We start from the raw sequence: 21850 nt of genomic DNA, 5'->3' as shown, positions 1-21850 counted from the left end.
ACGTCGCGTTCGTTGTCATAGAGATCATAAAACACAACACGTGCTCAATCGTCTTTTCACAGTTGCACGAGTCACATATCGGTGTGTCGGATATTCGAATAAGGAATGCGTAGGCTTTTGTAAAAGCCACCCCTCAGCAGAGGCGGCACAGTGAGGTTGCATCACGGCGGGAGAAGTACGATGGAATCGGCAGCTTCAATGTAGGATCCAACCGGTGGAGACGGCAGTTGGAGAAAATTGGGGTGTTCCACAGAGCTTCAGTCTTGGTTTGAGCAAGTAAACGAAGACTCCTCGCAGCATGTGTCCTGGATAAGGGTATAGGAAGTGTCAGGGTTTCTTTATACGCTGACCGGGTGGCATTATCAGCAAGATCATTTCCAACGATGCCACAGTGCCCCCGATGAAATTAGAAGATGATGTCATCTCCGTTTATGAGGGCTTGATGGAGAACCTCTCTAGTCTTAAGCACCAGTTAGTCTTGGATCTTGCGCCGTAAGGCTGACTGCATACTCAGAAGGGCTGCATGCCTTGGAGTCACCAAAAACGACCCACTTTCGAGGTTTGGCTTGTGCGATGTATTTAACCGCGGCACGTAGAGCGGTAAGCTCTGTTGCCGTACAGGTCGTTATTTGGGACACTTTGAAAGTAATTGTAATTTGTAAGGCAGGGATGATGACAGCGCCTGTGCAGCTAGTGGCTGAGGCAGATCCATCGGTGTAAATGTGCGTTCCTTGTTTATATGCCTCGTTCAGTAATGACATTGTGAACTGTTGTTGAGCCACTTTGAATGACGCGTGTATGAGGGGTCTTCTTCGTTATTACCGTAATCGTGAGGCGTTTCTTGTGGTTGTCGTAGGAGCCACAGGGGCAACAGTGGTCTTGCTGCTGGCGTAAATTCCAACAGGAGGTAGCCTTGATGTGTCGCACCAAGTTTAGAAAATGTGACTTGAGGTTTTGTGCTGGCAAGGCAGCAATGTAACGACTGGGTACGCGACAAAGATATAGAGTGTGTGCTGTAAGGCTGTCAATCGTTATATATGTTGGAACCAAGTAGTCTCTAGATATCATGATTGTTGCGTGTGTCGAAGCGCATCGTGGTAGTCCAAGACATGTCCGTGGAGCCTGTCCTTGCAAACTTTCGAGGGTACGAATGTTTGTTTTAGATGTGTTCGGCATAACCGGCTAGCTGTACCGTAAAAAGCTCAGAAACAGTAAAGACTTCTAACGTGTCCGCTATTCTGGCAAACTGGGGTGGATTGGGCGGATTACCGGGTGATTGGGGGCGTAAATGTGAGCGGCCGGAGCGGTGAAGCCGCCTGGTGTTGTAGAACTCAACCAGACAAACACAGAGCTAAATTTGCAGTACCCTAGTTTATTCTGCTTCGCTCCTGGTGAACATTTTCGACAGCGGCGTAAATGTGTTCACAATTACGCCACTGTCGAAAACTTACACCCCCAGCTAAGAAGAATGTATAATTGGCTCTGTGTTCAGGGAGTTGAGCTTTGCACCACCAGCTGGCGCCACCAATCTGGCCGCTCACGTTTACGGCCCCGACCATCCCGTAATCCCGCCCAAACCGCCCCAGTATGCTGGAATAGCGGACACGCTAAAAGTCTCTAGTGCTCTGCACAGCTGCAGCATGGACCATACCGACGATGAATTGCTGAAAATGCATACAGTCGCAACTGGGTGATTAACTCAGGTTCCAAAGCAGGCCTGGAGAGAGTAATGCAATGATGTTTTCGCGGTGACAACTTGTCACTTTGTTACGAAGCTAAGAAAACGTTGGCCATTGCATCATATTCTGATCATCAAATTCGTATGCAGTCGATCCCAAGCCATATTGAATTTACTGGAAATGAAGTAGCGGGAAAAGTGGCTGCAGCGAAGCATACTTTGAATGAACTGGCACCCATAGCGTTTTCTACGTCAGATGCCAAATGGGCAGTCGTAAATTGCCAAGTACGGCATGATACAATGAGCGGACGAAATGGCATCTCGTGTACAACGTGGACCCGGCCTTTGTTGCGCTCCTCGCCAAACCTGAAGTTTGAATGGGCTCTAGACATTGTTACATCGCCTATGTCTTGACTTCGTGTACACGACCCATTATCTACGAAGTGTTTAGCTAACTTGGGCTAACTAAGCCTTCTTCATCACGCAAACACATCGTCGTCGAATATTCAGAATTTTACCGCCATTGCGATACTGTTTGTGGGAGTCTTGATGTCTTAGACGTCTTAGATAGAAGTCTCTTATCTGTATAGAGAGTTCTTGCATCCTGGACCATTCCCGACAACGAGACGTCATGAAACACCTGCGCGTTTTTCTTGAACAGTGACCTGACTAGTTATTCGTGACTAACGCTGCACAATTTGTGTGACGTAATTTGTGCGGCAATATACCTTAATGATGACCTTTTTGTCAAGAAAATCGTGTGTTTTGGTGGCATGATTTGTTTCTTTTATGTTAATGTAATACAATGATAACTTTTTCCATTTGACAAGTTTATATGCCTTGCTGTGAACTCTACATGTCAGCATGATCAGATGTTGTGCTAATGCCGGTCATAAGTAATGTTGTGGCTCTACATTACACTTCATATGAGTATAGTACTTGGATCTTTGGTAATGTGCTTACTATGTAGCGGTAGTTTTCTTACTTTTAAGCAATTAGAAAATATTTTGATTATTTCTGTTCCTTTCCACGTAGTCACCCTGAAGTTTGCTTTTATATCTTATTTTCTTACCTAGTATCTTAATTTTGCTCAGTGTTATCTTTAGCTACGATATTAGTATAACCTAGCTTCCAAATTTGTCGTGGTTGATAAACAATAACAAAACTGCAACAGTGTCTTTACGTGCGAATGATAATGAGCCTACTCTGTCAGGCAGCTCACGGATGCCATTGGACTGCTGTTCTTCAGCTTGTTATTCGCCTTCGTCTTCCATATAATGTGCGAATGTCCCATAACCAATATGGACAAGATGGCAGTGGACGCCATCTTGAAAGGAAGGAGGCGGGACAAAAAGAACAAGCTTCCTCCGGCTAATGTCCGTCCGAACAACATTGAGTTATCTGACTGAATTAGCCATGATATAATTGTGCATCCGGCATGCGCGGCATATTTTGTGTATGTTCCTTTTATTGACATCCTACGGATCTGTTTAAAGCATTTGTCAAACTAGTTGTAAGCTTGTCACTGCTGAATTTCAATTGATCAGCCTGTACTGTACACGTTGCAAGCTTTGGTCTTCATTATAAGCGTACGTGTCGGCGGTGACTCCCGTGTGATCCAAACCACATCTCCATTTTTATTTTGTTTTGTCACTTGAGCCATCTATCTGTTTTCTGGCATTCATTTGGTCATGTTTTGAGCGGGTTGAGGGTTTTCCCAGCCGTGTTTCTGGCAGCTTTGTCCTCCCCCTCTTCCATATGCTGAAGGGGAGAAAATAAAGAAACAAATATATGCACGGAGCATGCTGTCCTTATAAATACCAACTGGCTCGGACGGTCCGAAAATTTCTGTGGTTTCGTGCTCATATTTTACTGAAAGTGTATTCCCGGTATTTAAAAAAGAAAAAAACGCTATTTCACTCCTCACCTATGGGTTGGTTCAAGTTATTCAATTTCGCTTTATAGTCACTGGCTCAAATTTGTTCTCGGAACAGCGTGTTTCTCATTCTTGAATTGATAAATCTTTTGACCTCAAAGTGCATTCGTATGTCATTCCTTTTTCAGTAACGCTATCATACTTCTACAAGAGCCACTACAAATTGCCTTCACTTTTTTTTTTTCAAATGTGGCTAAAATAAGATATCGCTCTAAAACTAGACACATACAAGGATGCTTGAATAAATAAGGCTTCCGAGTTAGAGAACATGCTGGCAGCTTCAGTCTGGAATGGCAATGCTGTCTGCCATAAAGTTCGAATAATTAAATCTTTGTTTACTTTTATGCCGCATGGTTGAGATCAAAATGAAGGATTTGTAATTCTGATGAACTTAAAACGCGGTCATCGTGCAGCATTGCAGTAATAGCAAACTAAAAATCTACGTCCGTATCCCACAGCGAGGATTAGATAGCTTTAGCTTCACATGCGTAGGAGCTGTGCGTATGCACGTGAATGACTTCGCTTGCGTAATGTCATCTTACCACATGAAAAACTGCGTGAATAGAGCGCTCCGCTTTTTGAGAAGCAATACACAAGTACACCGGGGGCGCACGATCAAAGTAGGGAAATGCATGCGGAGTGCGGGCGGCCAGTTTTAGACAAGTTGCAAAAATATTCTGCGCAAATATTCTCGACAACAGACTAGCAGAAGAAAGCAGTGTTTCGTACCAACAGCGTCAACCCCTTAACCAGTGCCAAGCCCCTCGGCGGTGGTAAAGGCTATTGAGTGACAACACATTCCTTCTTAGTGGCCAGGTCTGGAGTATGGAAAAACTATGACATGCAACATTAAGAGGTATAAAATGTTTGAAAAGACCGAGACCAAATGGTGTACACAAGACGAGCGCGAATTGTCAAGAAATAGTACATTTGAAGCAGAGGCACACACAGACACACGCACGCACACATATATACATTAACGACGCGCATAACCCTAGAAAGAAAACAAGACACAGTCAAGTTCCATGTTTCTGCGGCAAGAGCTTGCAAGCATAGGTATGCTTCGCTGCCAGAGTGCCATGTCGCCCACAAGCTTCTCTCGTAGGTACTCAGCTTGCTCACACTGACCTTTCAATAGAAGTGCCCAGAGCGCACTGGTGCTCTGGGACTCCCGCTTTTATGCAATTTTTTTATGTTTTTGCCAGTTTTGTTAGAGTTATTTCATCAAGGTTACCCAAGAAGATGTTCCCACGACCACCTGAACAAGGTCAGTCGTCTACTTCATCGCTCATTTTTGGACGATGTGCCTTTGGAAGCTCGGACCAGCTCGATTCCTGGGAGTGCTCAACGCCAGAAGCCATTGACTCTGACAGCGAGTACACCGTAGTCATGGGCTGCCGTATGAATAAGATGCGCCGTATTTCGACTGAGGCGACTTCATCGAATCAGAGTAAGCAGGAATCCATCATGGTCTCTTACGTGCCGCTCTAGCCGTCGCACAGCATAAAGTCCCTCAGCAGGCAGTTCCTAACCAAATATGTTGAAAGTGTGGCCCTTGGGCAAATCAACGAGTTCGGGATCAACGCCCGCAAGAACAACCTGACAATAGATGTGAAAATTGCCGCAATATTGGAGAAGTTAAAGACCATTCTACAGTTAAGCGCATTCCCCATCCGCTCCTGTATTACTTACGGGAACGAGACAACGACTGGAGTGATTTCCGACGTGGAGCTTGAAATGAAGCATGCAGACCTCAAAATTCTTTTGAGGTAATCGGCGCGCATTCTTGAGATTCACCGCTTCGGGCACTCCCGATGTATCAGGTTAATATTTGCTTCTTCGACATTACCAGTGCCTGTCAAAGTGGGCTACGTGATTCGTGTATGGCCATTCGTTCCGAGGCCTATTCAGTGCCGGAAATGTCTCAAGATAGGACACGTGAGTGCTGTTTGTAGAAGTGAAGCCACCTGCTCGCGTTGCGGCGGATTGCGTAATACCACCGAATGAGATGCATCTTCATTTGAATGGCCCAACTGCACTGGCTCTCACGAAGCGACTTCGAAGAAATGCCCGAAGATGAAACAAGAAGTTCGTATTCTTTGAAAAAAAAATGGCAAAAGACCAATCTTCACGTAAAGAGGCTGCTCAATCTGTTTGCCAAAATGACCAACGCTCGCTAAAGAAGCGTCACAAAGCCATTTCAAAAGAAGTACATGGCGGGGCACAGGCGCCACGACCACCTCTACCTGTGCGTACATCGAGGATGGTAACGGCGCCTAGTGCTAATTCAAGGTCGACGACAGCACGCGGCAAACATTCACCTCCACTGGCTGATACAGACATGGAATGGCCTTTGCTGCCATCTAGGCCCACGGCCATGCCAGCGGGCTCTAGTGGTCCTCTGCGCCATGAAGCCAAGAATGTCACTACGGGCAAGCAAGGAGATGGACACAATGAGAAGGAGATCATAAAGAAAATGTTGAAGCGCCTGGTAGAGTCAATGCGCGTGATTCTCGATGGTGTCGAGAATCTGTCCGCTAAAAGTGCCCTTCAGGTGCTCGCCATGCTGGAGCCGCCTATCGCAGCTCTTTACATGATACAAAGCTTTTGTTTGGCGCTTGTGCTGATCACGCAGGGGAGGCCCACACACTAGCTTCGTGCTCGCGGCTTTATCTCTAGGTTCACTTGAATTGGTAAGTACAGACTTGATGTGGAACCTGATAGGGGCTTCATGGATGAGATTTCTGAATGTTTACGATCAGAATGTTGAACTTGCTTTCCCCGTTGCGCACCCCTCTTTCTATGCCATCATCGTCCCTCATCACACCTTTAAATTATGGGGTTTTACGTGCCAAAACTATTTTCTGATTATGAAGCACGCCGTAGTGGAAGACTCCGGAAATTTCGACCACCTGAGGTTCTTTAACATGCGCCCAAATCCAAGCACACGCGTGTTTTCGCATTTCGCCCCCATGGAAATGCAGCCGCCGTGGCCGGGATTCGATCCCGCGGCCTCGTGCTCAGCAGCCCAACACCATAGCCACTGAGCAACCACAGCGGGTCTCATCACACCTTTATGTCCCTGTTCCCTCTTCCCCTGTACAGAGTAGCAGGCTAGAGCGCGTTAGCTCAGGCCGATCTCTCTGCCTTCTTTCAAATAAATGATCTCTCTCTTTCTATCTGACCTTTCAAAGCCCTTAAAATGTGCCTGGCTTCTAGAGCCACGAATGAAGTCCTGGACCAGCGCTGAAATATTTTTCTTTTCAGTATATTAATAAATGCTACAGCACTCGCTATCACATACTGCACACCAATGGCTATGTCACATCTACATAATCTACCATTGTTGTGTGGCTTCCGTCACAGAGTGTTACCATCCCTTCCACACTTATCAACCGGAATTCGGCTACAGCTACAGTACTAGCTGCATTGGGGGTGCCCTTTTTTTAGATTCAAGATTAGAGAACTCCAGCATGAGTCGTTTGCACCTACTCAAGAGCAGCCCTGCAGTTGCCTAAATCACATCGTACACGGCCCGCTCATCAACGGTGGCACACACCTGTGCGCATTAGTTACAGGCACTAAACTAGCCGCACCGGGGACACCTTTTGCTTATAACAAAAGTAGACAAACCAGCTGGTGTTCGGGTATTATTTTCCGCTCCGAAACGTCTTGGTTTGATGTGTGCTAAAGTGAATGCAGGAGATCAGGAAAATAAACAGGTGTGCGCGAAAAACATGTGCAGAAGCATTTCGGCTGTGTAAAGAAAGTAATTTATGCAGAGAATTCTGCACAAAGAGAAAGGGGTGGCGAGTGAGAAGCAAATCGTCATGAAACTCTGCGACAAGTGCCTCCTGCAACAACCGACGGTCGAGCACGGCCGGTACACTGTATGAAGTGTACCAACTTAGATGAAGACTTTAGTGAGGCGGAAATCAACACAGCACGCCAAGGACTCAACGGCAAGTCAGCCCCAGAACCGGACAGAGTTAACAACAAAACGCTCAAAAACCTGGACGACAAATCTGTCACCAAACTCACGGGCTATATGAACAAGTGCTGGAGAGAAGTCCACATCCCGGAGCAGTGGAAGAGGTCCAAGGCTATCCCCATACCCAAGCACGGAAAGCCGTTGAGTTTGGAGAACCTGCGCCCAATCTCTCTCACGTCATGCGTGAGTAAGGTATTGGAACACGCCTTCCTGAACCCTATCAACAGCCATCTACAAGAGACGGAAGCTTACCCCCACACCATGATAGGCTTACGATCCCGCCTGTCCACCAACGTCATGTTGCAACTGCAGAACGAGATCCTTGACGACAAGACAAGAAACACCAGAACCATCCTAGGGCTAGACCTGGGGAAAGCATTCGACAACGTCACTCACGAGTCGATCCTGAAACAAGTGTCTAATCTGAACCTAGGGGAAAGGGCCTACAACTACATGAGAGTCTTTCTGAACGATCGCAAAGCCACCCTGATGGTTAACGACTTCGAGTCCGAAGAACGAACCCAAGGAAGTGCACGTACTCCCTCAGGGCTCAGTTATATCTCCACTCCTTTTCAAATTAGTCATGCTGGGTCTCCCCAGCAAACTACGGGAAATCGAAAGAATCCACGACGCTATATATGAAGACGATATAATGCTTTGGGCGGACCGCGGCAGTGACGGCCAAATTGAGAACGCACTACAAACGGCCATTCACAAAGTCGAAGAGTACGTCCAACGAATGGGCCTCAAATGCTCCCCTAGCAAGTCCGAACTACTTTTTTACCGGCCCAAGTGCAGAGGCATGCCACCAAAGAGCTACACGGCACCCCGGGAGTACGATGAAATCAGCCTTTACACCCAAGGCGGAAACGCAATCCCCCCTTCCCGCCGTGGTTGCTCAGTAGCTATGGCGTTGGGCTGCTGAGCACGAGGTCGCGAGATCGAATCCCGGCCACGGCGGCCGCATTTCGATGGGGGCGAAATGCGAAAACACCCGTGTGCTTAGATTTAGGTGCACGTTAAAGAACCCCAGGTGGTCAAAATTTCCGGAGTCCTCCACTACGGCGTGCCTCATAATCAGAAAATGGTTTTGGCACGTAAAACCCCAAATATTATTATTAAACGCAATCCCCAAAGTAAACAAGATCAAAATCCTCGGAATGATCGTTGAGGCCAATGGAGCTAACGGCGAAACCACGAGGCTTATAAAGAGAACAACCAATAGACACGCGGACATGAAGGAAGAAAACGTAATTCAACTGATCCACTCCTTCGTTGTCAGCCGCCTACCACAACTGGTACATCGGGGAAAAGAACAGGATCAACACGCTCATAAAGAAAACGTACAAGATAGCCCTGGGCCTCCCAGAATCGACGAGCACCGAGCTCCTGGCTCAGCTTGGTATATAAAATACCCTGGAAGAAAACTCCGAAGCAAAACGCATCTCGCAGCTCGAGCGCCTATCGACCACCACGACGGGAAGGTACATTATGAACACGCTCGGCATAACATACTGTTAAGAACGGCCAGCTGCAGTTCAAGTTCTGCCGCCCAGTTGCGACTGTGGCGGCAACATTCCGAGAGCGTCGCCGCACACCTCTAGCCACGGCGTGACTAAGTCGACTGTGGGTGAACAACAATACATGCGTCCTCAACTCTCCGTCGCTGGAGCCGAGTTTGACGAAGTCGCCATTGTAACTACACGGGCTCGGCAGGCCAACTATTCTTACTGAGCCCGCGGGAACGTCTACTGAGACCCCTTCCCACGCGCCGACCAAGACGCCAGACAATGGGCGGCCGGCGGGCGCGCTGCAGTTCGGGGAATAAATGCCTCTACGGTGCCTCGTTCTCCCCTACGGTGCCTGGTCACCTCGGCTACGGTGCATGGACGGTCGTTTCCGTCACCTGGGTATCGGGGGAGGACCGAGAGTTTAACCACCGCGGTTGTGCGGCTGCTCAGGACACTCTCTCTCAAGCAGTCATGTTAGACTGATGTACTTTCTCAAACAGTCATGTTAGACTGATATAAATACTGTAATTACACCCATAATCTTCGTTCTCGATGAGAAGCGGTGCTTCCCTTCATCAACGTCCTCAGCGTGGATAAGTTGGACGACAGCTTGGGCCAGCTACCTTCTAATTCATACCCGACTCCACTCTTAACAACGGATCAGGAGCGATGGGGTTGAACCCCCAATCATAACAATACCACAACCAGCACGGCCAGAAAATGCAAATCCCCAACAAAATCAGAGACACCATTACGATGGCAAACATTCCAAGAAACGTGTACCCCGATTACAACCGAGGTAGACGAAAAGCAAGAGCCGAGGCTCTGCTCCATTCATTCGGCAGGGAGAGAAATGCGCGGTTTGTCGACGCAAACTGAATATACGAACGGCCAAAAATACACCGCCGTAGTCATAGACACAAACTCCAAAATCAGAACCACATGCAGTGCATACCAAACAGTCGGAAATAGCGGAGGAAGCAGCGATCGCGGTGGCCCTCACAGAACAGGAGTGCGAAGTCGTACTAAGCGACTCGCAAAGGGCAGTAAAGAATTACGCCAAAGGTAGAATTTACAATTCTGGTCAAAGCGGGCAGATCCAGAACCGCGAGATCGAGGATCATATGGTTCCCCGCGCACGTCACCACGGAAGGCGACGCGCTCCCGAACCTAAGCGAGACGACGCACTGCACGGCGCGAGACATGACCTGCCGCGCCGAACAGGGCAACGCCTCTCGCACGATAGCGAACACTCCTCGCGCAGAACGGGACAGGCTAACCAGATACAACGACATAACCAGTGCATATCTAAACGCCAGAAGGATATACCTACCGCCGAGTCCCAAATTGAACAGGAGGCAGGCCGTCGCCTGGAGACAACTCCAGACGAACACTTTCCCTAATCCATTCCGTCTGAAACGTATCTTCCCAGATAAACATCAGGACTACACGTGCAAATTGTGCCAGCAAGGACCAGCAACACTTAAACACATGCTGCGGGAGTGCAATGTAGTCATAGGAAGGTTCGCAGTTGGTCTGGGGACCCTGTTGTCCAAGTGGGCAGCCACTTTGCGCAGCTCTGACCTCGGAATTCAGACGTGGGCAGTCCAGCAAGCCCGTGAAACGGCGTCGAGGCAGGGCCTTGACGTTCCCCCGTGGGAGACCTGAGCCCGGGTGGCGTTAAACCTTGCCGGACATCCAAGAAAGCTGTATCCATCCATTCTGTTCCCTTGCCGTGTGGTGCATTATATGTTGGCCAAACGAGCAGATGTCTGAATGACAGATTGTATGACAATCGTTAAAAGATGGAAAACCAGATCTCAGGTCTCATTAGTGCTCATTGTAAGGCTCACAAGTGCACTCAAGATTTTGATAGAACCTGTGTTTTGAACAGAGGAGATGATCAACTGAGAAGGGAGATATTGGAAGCGCTTGAGATCAAGAAGCGCGGTGATGCTTGTATCAGTGAACCATCAGTTCCTCTATCGACCAAGGAACTGGCGTATCTTGGGAGCGGCGCTTAAGAAGCTGTTCTGTATCGTGTTTTCGTGGCGTGATGCAGACGGCGGTACTGTTTTTTCTTGATGTTTTGACCCTCGGCAGCAGCTATTTATTCCTGTGTCAAGAAATAAAACGCCATGTTATTAGTGCGCCGACGTGGTTATCCCGTGTCGTCTTCCTTCGTCCGTTTTGTTTCGCGCCTTCCTCGTAGTCGTGAAGGAAACATCGTAGCATGCGACGCTTGTACTGGAGAGTATTTTGTTAGCCGGCGCGTACTACTGCCGGTCTAGCAGATTACTGCCGCTGCAAGGCAACGAGTGAGGCCGAAGTCTGTGTTCGTGCAATTTAGTTAAGAATGCGGGAGGCTGCGTGCAGACAATATCGTTTTACGTGAAAACTCCCGCAGTTGAACCAGAATTTCAGTTGCTCCAGCTCCGCGGTTTCGTACCAACAGCAACCAAAGCTAAAATGCAGCAGGGTTTGGGTATGGATTAGTTGGTATTCCATTGTTTCAAACATCACTTACAGCGCGTACATAGTTGGAAGTCAGCTGTCGTCGTCCGTTAGCATGCTATGGCCAAAGCTGCTCTGAATATTACGTCACATTTACTAGCCACCCGGTCGTACACCTTTGGGTATGACATATATAGTACTTGCAGTTAGTTCCCAAAATAGTCTCCTGTCACGGTCATCCATGTGCGTGAAGGAATACCAATATTTAAAATTATTGTGCGGTAATATATGTGGGATTTGTGTGTTCTCCATATTGTCTGACATGAAATCTATATTGTCTACCATATTGTCTACGAAATGAAAGAAACCTAGCTCGGCTTGTCGCGGGCAGCTCTTTTCGGATTCGTGATGCGTCGATTTAAAACGTACATTGCTTATCAAAGCCTAAATGACAGCGATATAGGTGAGGTGAGTTACGGTAGCTCGTGAGTTTGGACTAATGACGCTCTTCACGCAGAAGTTTCGTTTTATGCGTGTTTGTGAACGGGAGTGAAAGGCAAGAGAGTAACACGCTTTCCTGGAATGAAACATTCGGAATAACCCTTTGTTTGACGGTTGGACATATGTCAAAGGCCCACGATACGAACTAGCATGAAGACGGTATCAGCTTGCAAAGGGCGAACTCAGAGGAAACATTGTCAAGCGGATAGGCTTTTTATTATCATAAGGATATATTTATTGACATTCCTTACCATGGGGTGAAAGCCGACTAATAAGCATTTAAAATTTCTTAATTACTGAGAACACCTGTTAATATAAGGTTGCTGTCTCTTACAGCTCCCTAAATTAAAAATTTAGTTATGAAAAATAAATTGTTGCGTTAAATGTGTACACGCACATGCAACAAAAGTCAGTCTATTTCCCAGTATTCACTAAATGATGACGTAGCACGTCTACGCTCTCACGTTGAAGGGATGTGAAAAACAAAACTGTTCCAAACGAGTGAGTCTCGAATATAACTCATTATAATGCGGGTTTGCGCTAGAAAAGAAAACACTCAAAGCCCAACGATGGCTGCTCGCAAAGTATTGCTGATCTATGGATCAAGGCACCGGTTCATCAGATTGGAATGCTCGTACATTGCAGCGCCATCTCGGGTCCTCAAGTTTGATGGAGAATGTACGCCAGTATTCACTTCACACGCGCAATCTGATAAGATAAAGCTATTTCGCAATTGAATTCGTGACAACATACTGGATATTAGAAACACATGCGGGCGCATCTTGGGCTAACCGATAACTTTGGAACAGCGGTTAGACGCTAAAGAAAACTAGCCCCCCCCCCCCACACACACACCCCCCCCAAAAAAAGTAGTGTACAGTTGCTCTGAATATTAGCTGAAACACAGTGCTCATTTTAAAAAGGGCCCGCAAGACTGCAAAGCGACGCCGATATGCCAAAAATTACCCGCCGTGGTTGCTCAGTGGCTATGGTGTTGGGCTGTTGAGTGTGAGGTCGCGGGATTGAATCCCGGCTACGGCGGCCGCATTTCGATGGGGGCGAAAACGACCGTGGTGCTTAGATTTAAACGTTAAAGAACCCCAGGTGGTCGAAATTTCCGGAGTCTTCCGCTACGGCGTGCCTCATAATCAGAAAGTGGTTTTGGCATGTAAAACTCCGTAATTTAAGTCAATTAATGCCAAAAATTCAAAAGCTAAACACTTTCCAATTACTGGTATTAATCAAACCAGCATTTCGTAGTTCAATGAAGCGCTGTGGTCTAGGGGTCAGTTCCACCACGGGTACTGTTTCGTAGCTCATATTTCACGTGACTGTACATATGTCAGCATTAATTGTCGCAAAATCACAGTGTTTTCTCTTTATGTCTTAACATTAGACAGCCATAATGTATGCAGGAAAAGCCTCATTATTATATTTCAGCACTTTTTGTTCAAACGTACATGTCCGTGCTGATCCATATGTTAGAAAGTACTGAAAATTTATCCAATGCTTTCCCCCAAGCAGCTGTTTTTATTCCTGATCATGCCAGGTAACCGAACCTGATGCCAGCACCGCTCAGAAATCTAATCGGGAGCACGCATAATGTTCTCGCACACCTTGTGTGATGTATCGTAGCGCTGAGGTGCTTCTTGTATAGTGTAGGCTAGTCCATTGTTAAGGCAGAAGTGCTTGGTTGGGCACATGTTCTCAAGCTCATGAACTTGATTTGCGCCAAGTAAACCTGCCCAAGCTTTTATACTTGCTTCATAAGAACCCTACAGCACCATCAATAGGCTGACTGCCATTATTTGCACCAAACAGAACCATTAAACCAATGCAAATACTGGCGACATAATTCTATCATACGAGTGTTCACATTGGTAACCTCTGGATGGGGAGTAAGTGGAGAAGTTGTGTGCGTAATTAACAAAGCTACGTTAATTAACTTTTCGGTAAGGAATCTTAGGGGGCTAAAGAAAATGAGCAGTTTGGAGCCGGTCATCGAGATGATCTAGCCGAGCAAATAAATTTTGACTAAACATGCTTCTCTAAGTGATATGCCAGCAAAAATTCTCCAAGTGAACACTCACGGAAAGCGTAACTGACGCAGCAAAAGAACGTCTGTAAATTCACAGAAAGAACAGCGCTTCAAGGCGGGACACAAAGGAGGAACACCGCACACACTGCGCTAACAACTTGAAGCGCTGTTCTTTTAGTGATTATGAACCAACTACCCAATCTGCCCATCCTTACAAACCTGTAAAGTCAACTTGACCGCACCAAGCCTTTTGTGATGCTATCAATAGATGACCCCGTGAGCATGTCCCTTTTAGCCAGGCCTCTTTCGTTTATGCACGCTGTTTTTCAAAGGCAAGCAGTGTAAAGTTTTAGTGTAAATATAGCAGCGAACATGTGCCGCCGAAAGCTTGCTTGGTCGCACAAACGATGCATGACGCAATGATGGTGGAGATTTATCGCGTCGGTGGCATCAAGACCATGCGCTGCCGCCGAGGGAAGGAAGATGACTAAAGTGAACAGCTTGGTAGCTGCTCACGAAGCCGTGCCGATGGTGACGGTGTCGTCGTGACGAAATTTGGGGCGGCAATATTGACGGCTGAGGCGTTCTTGTATAATTTTTTTTTTCACAGCGAATCCATTAAGAGGAAGGTTTAGCTGTTGTGCTCCTATTTAATACATGTAAAAGGAAAATTCGTTTTTTTCTCGGCAACCACAGCACGACACTTGACGAGATTTGTTGCACTTAAAAGAAAAACTTTGAAGTGTTTTGATAACAAAACTATCAAGTTTACAACTCCGTAACTCAGCAATAGCGAATGATATCGCAATTCTGTGAATTTCAACTCATAGTACATTTAAAGGTGACAAAAATGATCTCTTATACATGAATCTAAAACAATGTAGAAATTTGTAAATACAGCTTTTCCGAAACCCTTGTACAGAACGTAACAATTTCACGTGAAATATAAGTTGACATATCGCATTTGTCCGCTTTTAACCCTTTGAGGGTCAATGACGTAGATATACGACGCCGCGATTGAACTCCAAAGCGGCCGATGCTGTATATTTACGGCGCCATGTGTACACCTAAAAAGCGCACCAATTTCCTAACTTTTTATTTTTCTGTCATGTGCTGCCACTATGTGGGAATACAGGGAATGTTTTTCGCGCACCTCCCTCTCGCACTTTTTGTTGCATGGTTTATTTTAGCGCTAGTTTGCTCCCGCGCGTCTGTGTAGTACCGCTCGCGCATTGGCGCACGCGCGGGATGGCGGCTGCTTGGGTTTTGTTCCGCAGGCGGTTTCGGCTTCTTGCGCTTGCGAAAGTGATGGATATGTCGTTACGAATCGCTCAGAGGGCGACCGCTTGTTTCTCGTTCGTTTAGTGCTCACAGGGGTGCGCATAAGAAGGATGCCGCCGTGCATCACTCTATCAGAAAAGTTTACACCCTTTGGAGTGCCCCTTCTGCCACACAACGATAACCGTCATCTGCCTTGATGCGTTTCCTTTCTTGAAAACGGCGCGTCCGCTATTTCCTTTCGGGAATGCTATCATGCTGATAACGCGCTTGCCGTTCGTTAGTGGAAAGTAGCGGGCTCGCAACGTTAAAGAAAGACATACGACGATTATTGTTGTGTGGCAGATGGGGCACTCCAAAGGGTGTAAACTTTTCTTAGAGTGAGGCGTTTCCGTTGCTTTTTTTTTTGAGACTCGCGAAACCTAATTGTCTCTGGGTGGCGATAAGATGAAGATTAGCGGAAGTTTGTCACATGTTTTGCTCTCATGAGGGCACACAATCACACAGTTTTCTTGAGTGCACGCACCTACGCAGTTCGATTATGCCATGGATGTACATACTAGTGTAAGAGCAGGAAAGTTTGGGTCTTGCGAAATATTCTAGTAGGCGCATTTTCAAAGCCTTGAAGTGTAACAAGGGATACAATTTTCAATTCTTAAAGGTTTGTTTCCTTTTTTATTGTTGGTATTCATGAATGAAGAGTACATATATACCAGCGCACAATATCTCTTTCTCACTTTACGGTCACCCTAGAAAAATTACGGTCAATTTTTTTCGAAACAAGTCGCTAAGAAGAATTGGAAACTGCAATAAACAATCGACGATAGGCAGTCGCATCTGGCGAAAAGAATTTACAGAAACGCGATATCTGTTCTTGACGGAGCGCTATTAATTTGTAAACTTCGTGCTTCTATTTTTTTCGAACTTTCGACATTTAGAAAATTCTTTCAATAAAATCCAAGTCGTAAATTGAAATTCCGCTACCAACAGTCACTAGAATTTTACTTTCTGTGTTAAATGTAACACACTTATATAAATCGGTCCAGGGGTTATTTCAGAAAAGCGTTTTCGCGTTTCACATGTATTTCACTAGGCCGCGTTGGAGCTGGGCCTGAGCTAAAGCTTCACCTTAAGGGCTACTTTCCCCACTATCGTGTCCCCGTGTAGAACAAAATCCCGAAGATGGTGCGATGCTGGGCCGACCCGCGGCGGAGATGAAGCACGCTTCATCGGCCCCATGCACGGGATCGGCCCCATAAGTGGGCCGATCCCGATGATGGTGGAATACCGGGCCGACCCGCGGCGGAGATGCAGTTCGCCATTAAGGGGCCCACATGTACAGCTTCGCTGGTCATACTTCTACACAGAGTGGAAGGGAACTGCGTTTTCTTCTTTTTTTTGCATTGATTTCACTTTTAGAAAGAAATACAGCTATGAATGCAAAGCCATTCGTTCTTGTCTTGTAGGTTTAAATATGGGTTTAAATAAACTCTATATCCGATTCATCTCCAAGAGTAGAAAGGTGTAAGCGGAGAAATGCTCGCTAACTCGCTCGCTTTAAAACACACACGCACGCACGCACGCACGCACACGCACACACACACACACACGTGCGCACGCACACACACGCACGCACGCACGCACGCACACACACACATGCACACGCACGCACGCACACACACACGCACGCACGCACGCACACACACACGCACACGCACACACACACAGAGAGAGATATACGACACAAGCTATCCCGCAATCACATTTACACGCGCCCACGCATGCACACAAGCAAAAGATGTACCAACGCACGCGCACGGTACTGCACGCACGCACAAACACGCGCATACTCGCACGCGCATACACGCACTCGTGCGCACGCATATTCAAATGCTGAGACACAAACATGCGCTCACGCTCGAGGTGTGCGCACCCATATACACTCCCTCTGTTTCCCTGTTGCCTCACAAAAGCATGCGCGTGCAGACAGACTGAATTACACTCGCTCCGCAATTGCTGTTCAAAACTTCAGCTGTAATAAATTGCTTTACGGTTTAAATTTGCCGTTTCTTCAAGTCATTGCGCCCTCTGCTGAGAGGGTGCAAGACGATTTGCTCCAGCCTTGTGAGATAACCGCCCATCGCCTACCGAAACACTGCTTTAATGCAATACGAATGTTCCAACTAGGTGCCATGAATGCATATGTTGTTACAAAGGACTACCATCTTGGCGCAAACAGTTGAAACTAACGTGCTAGTATATTAAACAGTGAGTAAAAACAGTGACTAGTATATACTAGTCAAGGTCTAAACAAGTTATAAAAAATAACATTGCTTCAGATTTCTTCCTAATTGTTCACAATATCAATCAAGCTGTGCTTTTTGTCTACTGAAGTTTAATTTGCTAATTCCAATAGCGACGTTCAGAAAGCAGATACAGTGCAATATAATGTGATTGTCATTTGGCGCTGAGACAGGGTTGACTGTGCTCTTTTCAACGCCCAGAGGTCTTTATGAGACGTTCGTATGACGGATCGCCAGTCGTATGTGCGCAGGCGCACACACACACACAGAGCGGGCGAGAGAGAGAAACTCTGGGGGCTTTTGCTCCTTGAATATATGATCCCACCTAGGCACTATGGAGGAGGTTTCTTAGCGCATGTTGTAAGCGTGTGTCCCTAGACGTGCGGAGTAGAGTCGAGTTTGTTTGCTGTCGGACGCTCGCTGCCGCTGCGGCAAGGGAGGTGAAGCAGCGGGCTAAGTCGTGGCGGATCGTAGCTTTCTCGCGCGGTACAGTGATGTAACTTGTCAATAACAGCACAGATGTTTCTGTGGGAGCAGTAACGAGCGTAGTAGAGCCCGGGCCGCATATATTGAAAATCTAGAAGGCAGAGCGCCTTAACAACCGCGATGAACGCAAGTGGTTGAAACGCCGCCGGTGACAATATTGACTCACCCAGTACCAGCGCTGCAGGCGCGAGAAAGTCTGTCCGACCTACCTTCAGAGTGTAAGATTCCTCGGACGATCTCGCCGCTGCCACCATTTGTTAGAGTGGTCGGACGGTCTACGAGCTGTAGGCCGATCTCACCGCTGCCATTCAGATGTAAGATTTGGCAATCGTAGCTGTAGGAAGGAGCTTGACTCTTCATCGGGACGTAAGAGAGCAGGATTTATTTACATGTAATTTACAGTTGAACATGAGATACATTTACACAGTGTAGCGTGACTCCCAAACGGAGCTCGCAAGACGAGCATACAGCAAACAGCTTACGAGCACACAGCTCAAGAGTACATTTCGAGCACGAAAACTAGTACACTCTAGCAGCCGACAATCGCTGCTTATAAACACTCCGCTCGACGTCATGGTTCGACGTCATTGTAGGTGACCCGCCCTTTTGGAGGAGGCGGGCTCTCGACTTGGAGGAGGAGGAGGGCTCACACACACGCACACATAGGTGCAATGGTGCGGAGCCGACGTCAGAGGGGCTTCGTAGAACTCTGAGCCGACGCGGGTAGCGCGGCCGAGTAGCACATTGTCTTGCATTTTAGTCGGCGCGTGGGAAGGAGCCTTCGTCAGCGTTCCCGCGGCAACTCCCCCACTCATAGCAGAACAGGGCGGCGTTGTCGTGTTGCGCACAAAGCCTGCTTCGTCGAACTGCTTCGTCGTTTGACGGATCGCCAGTCGTATGTGCGCAGGCGCACACACACACAGAGAGCGGGCGTGAGAGAGAAACTCTGGGGGCTTTTGCTCCTTGAATATATGATCCCACCTAGGCACTACGGAGGAGGTTTCTTAGCGCGTGTTGTAAGCGTGTGTCCCTAGACGTGCGGAGTAGAGTCGAGTTTGTTTGCTGTCGGATGCTCGCTGCCGCTGCGGCAAGGGAGGTAAAGCAGCGGGCTAAGTCGTGGCGGATCGTAGCTTTCTCGCGCGGTACAGTGATGTAACTTGTCAATAACAGCACAGATGTTTCTGTGGGAGCAGTAACGAGCGTAGTACAGCCCGGGCCGCATATATTGAAAATCTAGAAGGCAGAGCGCCTTAACAACCGCGATGAACGCAAGTGGTTGAAACGCCGCCGGTGACAATATTGACTCACCCAGTACCAGCGCCGCAGGCGCGAGAAAGTCTGTCCGACCTACCTTCAGAGTGTAAGATTCCTCGGACGATCTCGCCGCTGCCACCATTTGTTATTGTGGTCGGACGGTCTACGAGCTGTAGGCCGATCTCACCGCTGCCATTCAGATGTAAGATTTGGCAATCGTAGCTGTAGGAAGGAGCTTGACTCTTCATCGGGACGTAAGAGAGCAGGATTTATTTACATGTAATTTACAGTTGAACATGAGATACATTTACACAGTGTAGCGTGACTCCCAAACGGAGCTCGCAAGACGAGCATACAGCAAACAGCTTACGAGCACACAGCTCAAGAGTACATTTCGAGCACGAAAACTAGCACACTCTAGCAGCCGACAATCGCTGCTTATAAACACTCCGCTCGACGTCATAGTTCGACGTCTATGTAGGTGACCCGCCCTTTTGGAGGAGGCGGGTTCTCGACTTGGAGGAGGAGGAGGGCTCACACACACGCACACATAGGTGCAATGGTGCGGAGCCGACGTCAGAGGGGCTTCGTAGAACTCTGAGCCGACGCGGGTAGCGCGGCCGAGTAGCACATTGTCTTGCATTTTAGTCGGCGCGTGGGAAGGAGCCTTCGTCAGCGTCCCCGCGGCAACTCCCCCACTCATAGCAGAACAAGGCGGCGTTGTCGTGTTGCGCACAAAGCCTGCTTCGTCGAACTCGGAGCAGTCCCGGGTGCGCGACCGGGTAGCCCATTGTCTGGTGTCTCTAAAAGCGCATGGCGAGGTTCCGCGAATGACTTCCCTCGAGAACTCCCCTGAGCTGACCCCTCGCCACGTGGCTTCCGGTTAACCGCAGTTCTCTGAAGTGCGCCACCGTCCTGCTTGGATCGGAACACGTGCAGCGTGCTGAAATAGCTGCAGGCCGATCCTAAGAAGAGACAAAGTTCTGACTGGTGTTGCAGTAGTCGCGGGGCGCGGTAGTGCTGGACCTAGCGTCACAAGTTGGCGGCTGGATGTAATTATATTTATTCATTCGTGTCTTTCGCTAATTGCATCAACGTGTCAATTTTTCGCGACGGCGCCTCCAGGAAACGAAAGCGGCAAAGGGGACACTAAAGCCAGCACCGTGACTCGTCCGTGGGTTGGGGCAAGCTTCAGCCTCCGCGGCCGCAACCCACGTGCCGCCCTGCTTCCAACTTTGATACCCTCGCTAGCCCTTGGGTGCCTCGAAAATCCTGCGCCGCCGGCTTTACTATAACCTCAGGTGCTCTCCTGAGGACTCCGTTTGCCGGTAACATGTGCCCTCCTGGTGTAGTGCCTGTAAAAAAATCGAATCTATCGTCGCGACGAAAAAAGCGACACGTGACTTGTACAATACAGTCAGAAACTTGCCCCTTAAGTCACAGCGATCACCAAATGGGGCGTCCGTGCCCATTGCCTCACCGCGCTGGCAGCCAGCGGCGGAGCGAACTAGGGGACAAACGCATGCAACACGCGCTAAAAAAACCTTGCCCGTAGTGCTTAGGCAGAGTCATATATTCAAGGAGCTGGTAGTGGGTCAGTCAGTGTCAACGGCGGCCTTTCAGCGACTTGCGTTCAACCGCGGCTGCTAAGGCGCTCTGCCTTGTACATTTTCAATATATGCGGCCCGGGCTCCACTATGGTAGTTACTGCTCCCACGGAAACATCTGTGCTGTTATTTATAAGGTACATCACCATAACGCGCGAGAAAGCTACGATCCGCCAGGACTTAGCCCGCTGCTTCACCTTCTTTACCGCGCCGGCAGCCAGCGTCCGACAGTAAACAAACTCGACTCCACTCCGCAATGATGGCATGCTGGCACGTCTAGCGACACACGCCTAGCACAAGCGATAAGAAACGTCCCCCGTAGTGCCTAGGCAGGGTCATATATTCAAGGAGCAAAAGCCCCCAGATTTTCTCTCTCGCGCCCACTCTTACTCGCGCCTGCGTGCAAATGACTGGCGATCCCTCAAATGAACGTCTCGTGTGGTCCTTGGCTTCGCGCGTGGACCTTGGCTTCCGCGGCGCGCGTTTTGCGCCGCCTCCTTCGAGAGATGGCGCCACGCTGTGTGACCATGCCGGCAGCGTCCGGCGCGCCGCCGATAGTTGTGGTGGTCCTGAAATGGTTGAGGGTAATCGTCGTAGTTGGTCCAACCAATCTGCTTTGCCGGTAGCCATTCCGTGCTTACATCTGCTATCGGATACGGAAGAGCCCGCATATTTTTTGATATCCGACAGTGCATTTGGAACAACCGTGAAGGCAATACATAGACACGACCTCCATAGGTATGTCCGTTTTCTTCTTTTTTTTCTACCTTGTTTTTTCAAAGAACAGATATTTCAAGAAGGAGGGAAATTAAA

Source organism: Dermacentor albipictus, unplaced genomic scaffold, assembly GCF_038994185.2.
Source record: "Dermacentor albipictus isolate Rhodes 1998 colony unplaced genomic scaffold, USDA_Dalb.pri_finalv2 scaffold_14, whole genome shotgun sequence".
NCBI classification, from domain to species: Eukaryota; Metazoa; Arthropoda; class Arachnida; order Ixodida; family Ixodidae; genus Dermacentor; species Dermacentor albipictus.
This window is presented reverse-complemented; position numbering follows the sequence as displayed.